This window comes from Mus pahari, chromosome 3, assembly GCF_900095145.1.
Source record: "Mus pahari chromosome 3, PAHARI_EIJ_v1.1, whole genome shotgun sequence".
Classification (NCBI taxonomy): domain Eukaryota; kingdom Metazoa; phylum Chordata; class Mammalia; order Rodentia; family Muridae; genus Mus; species Mus pahari.
The window spans coordinates 44,027,141-44,030,366 of NC_034592.1; positions in this window are offsets into that span (position 1 = coordinate 44,027,141).

The following is a 3,226-nucleotide window of genomic DNA, read 5'->3' on the forward strand; positions in this document are numbered from 1 at the left end:
TATGCCCTCTGTGCTCCTGGACAGACCCACTTTGAACAGTTACTGGAGTGATAATGACAATCACACCTCCAAGTCTAGGAGTTAGAGCACTCCCAAGGAGACCAGCTCTCTCCTGGCAGGACCCATGCACAGAACTAGCTCCTGGGTGCCAAATTTTAACCTTCTCATCTCTTCACCAGAGGCATGTCAACACCTATAGTATGTGTTCACAAATGTGTGGTTCACTTGTCTATTTGTCATCAGGGCTTCAGATTTGGGTTACAAGGGCTTATATCTGAATATGATGTTTTCACTTTGAGTTGACTGATGACTTTGTTAGTTTGTTTTTGATAGATGCAAAAGTATGGTATACATAGGGACATTTGGTGGTGCCTCATACTACTTGGAAGGCTGAGCCAGAGGGTAGAGCTTAAAGTCAGCCAAGTATATAATGAGATCTTGACTCAGAACAAAACCAAAACCAAAACCAAAACCAAAACCAAAACCAAAACCAAAACCAAAACCAAAACCAAAACCAAAACCAAAACCAAAACCCAAAACCAAACAAGAAAAAAGCCAATATGATTTAATGGCTATAAAGCCAAGCAATGCCACATCAAATCAATGGAAAGCACTAACTCGCTTTGATTATTTGAACATGATTTTTGCTGAGCTAGAATTGATTCTTTTTCTTTTTTTTAAAAATCTTGCCTGATAGAAATTGGATTGAAATATAGAGTCATAGCAATGATTCCACGGGCAGGCATTTGCCTTATTTTCAAGGAAAAGCCAATACTTCTTGGGAGACTTTGTGTAATTGCTCCCAATCAGGTCTGCTGTCTTCTTCCCCCGCTCCTGTTTTCTTCCTTTGCTGAGAAATCTCTGTGAAAAATAAGCGCAGATGAGAGGACACAATGACATCTGCCTTCCTGCCTGTGGTTCCATACGCAGTACTTCTGTGGGATGCAGTTGTCCTGGTACTGGTAGGCAGGGAAATCCATTTCTCATTATTGAAAATAGCTTTTCTTCCTTTATCGAAAATGACATTTGTGCGTCACAGGAAAGTAGAAGCCTGGAATGAAGAAAGTGTCGGGATAAATTTAGCTTTTGTCTCTCTTCTGATCTCAATTTGGATATTGTTTCCAAGATGAACACTGTTCAACCCTCAGGCCCAAAGAGATTTCAAAAGGGGTGGGAGAGGGCACAGGTGCGAGGCTCAGTGGGCAATCAGGTACAGTTCAGTCAAGGACTGGCTTTGTCTGCCACCCCAGGAGGGCCATTCATTCCCTCCCTATCTTGCTCACCCTGGGTTTTCTGGTCAAGCTGTGTGATAAATAATAAGATCAAGATACTGGACACCAACATTTTGGCCACAATTCAACCTGATAAATTATTACTCTTCTTGTGCTGTTTCTTGCCATCCTGCCTTTTTGAGAACCTTTCTTCTGCTTTTTTATTTTTGGCAGTTATTACACATAGAAAACAAACATCAACTTGGATTTTAATAGACTATGCATATGTGTATGCGTGTATACATGTGTATGTACACATATGTTTATGTACATATGCAAACATGTATTTACATATGTATATGCATTTTATATATATACACAAATGGATTATTGACATATGTGCCCAGGAATTGAAGAGAAGCAATGTTTCAGGGCTCTGAAACACACAACTACGTGTGAGCCAGTGAAAAAGCAAGTTCAGTGAAATGAGGGTCTCCATTTATGTTTGTGTGTTCCACTATTATGAAGAAAGGGAAATGACTGGTAATGCTGGCTATAGGGAGCCAAGCAGGATGTGTTTTTGTGTCAGGTAAACTCAGGCTGGAGGTCTGTCTTGGTCACAGTTCTACTACTGTGAAGAGACACCATGACCAAGGCAATCCTTAACAATGAATCGGGAGCTTACGTATAATTTCAGAAGGTAAAGTTCACTGTCATGTTGTTGGGAATCATGGCAGCAACAAATAGGTAAGGTAGGTAGCTGAGAGCTTTATATCCTGATCCTCAGGCAGGAAAGCAGAAAGAGGGAGTTGCTGGGGCAATGCACCCTCTCCTAGAAAGCCACACCTCCTCCAACAAGGACACACTTCTTAAACCTTCCAAGCAGTTTACCAACTGGGGACTAAGTCTGTAAATACATGAGTCTCTGGGGAGATGCTTATTGAACCCATCACAGGATGCATTTGTGGAGCAATGGCGAGACAGTGGGTGAATGGTTAGCTAAAGTAGTCATTTATACAGTTTAATATCACAGAGTCCACATGTTTGTCACACAGCTGTACTTCTATAGAATTCCATTGTTTTAATGGTGACTCTGGAGATGAGGCTAGTGTTCATTATTTTAGCAACTGTATTTGCATGCAATTGCTGCAACACTGAGGCTCATAGGTGATTCTAAAAGAGCAGATTTGCTTAATATCTGTCAACTTACAGGACTTCATCAGAACCTCCTTCTGTCAACAGGAACCTTTATGAAATGTGTTTTGTATGTGTAATTTAAATATAGCAATGGAATTCACCAAATAGCAATGGAATGGACAGAGGCATCATTCTAATGAAAAGAACAGTTGCCCTATGAGGAGTAATGTTCTAGAGACTTGATAATCATTTTTATGTGGTTCCTGCAGGTAATGTTTTCAATCTGACACACGGCTAAGGCATAAAGGATATTCAGTTTTCCAGTGGAAAGCCTGGGGTTTGGGGAAGGTAAATGACCAAGCCTGCAGAGTAAGTATGCAGACAGGTTTTAGACTATAGCGATTTCTCGCAATCTCAGCTTGGCCCCTTGAAAGACATAAATGGACACTCCTTCTTAATTAATAACTTAACTATCAACTTCATATACAGCGTTTCCTTTAAAATCCATAACTATTTAACAAGTATAAAGTTATTCTCATGGTACAGGTTAAACAAAGCAAAACAAAACAAAACAAAATGCTGTCAACTGAAGAGATGGCTGAGCAGTTCAGGACACACAGTGTTCTTGTATACTGCCTGACTTTCATTCCTAGCACCCACATGGTGCCTTACACTGTCTGTAACTGCAGTTCCAGGAAGTATGGTGCCCTCTTTTGGCCTCTGACATCACCAGGTATGCATATAGTGCATAGAAACACATGCAACTAAAGCATCCATACATATAAAATCACACACACACACACACACACACACACACACACACAGAGAGAGAGAGAGAGAGAGAGAGAGAGAGAGAGAGAGAGAGAGAGAGAGAGAGA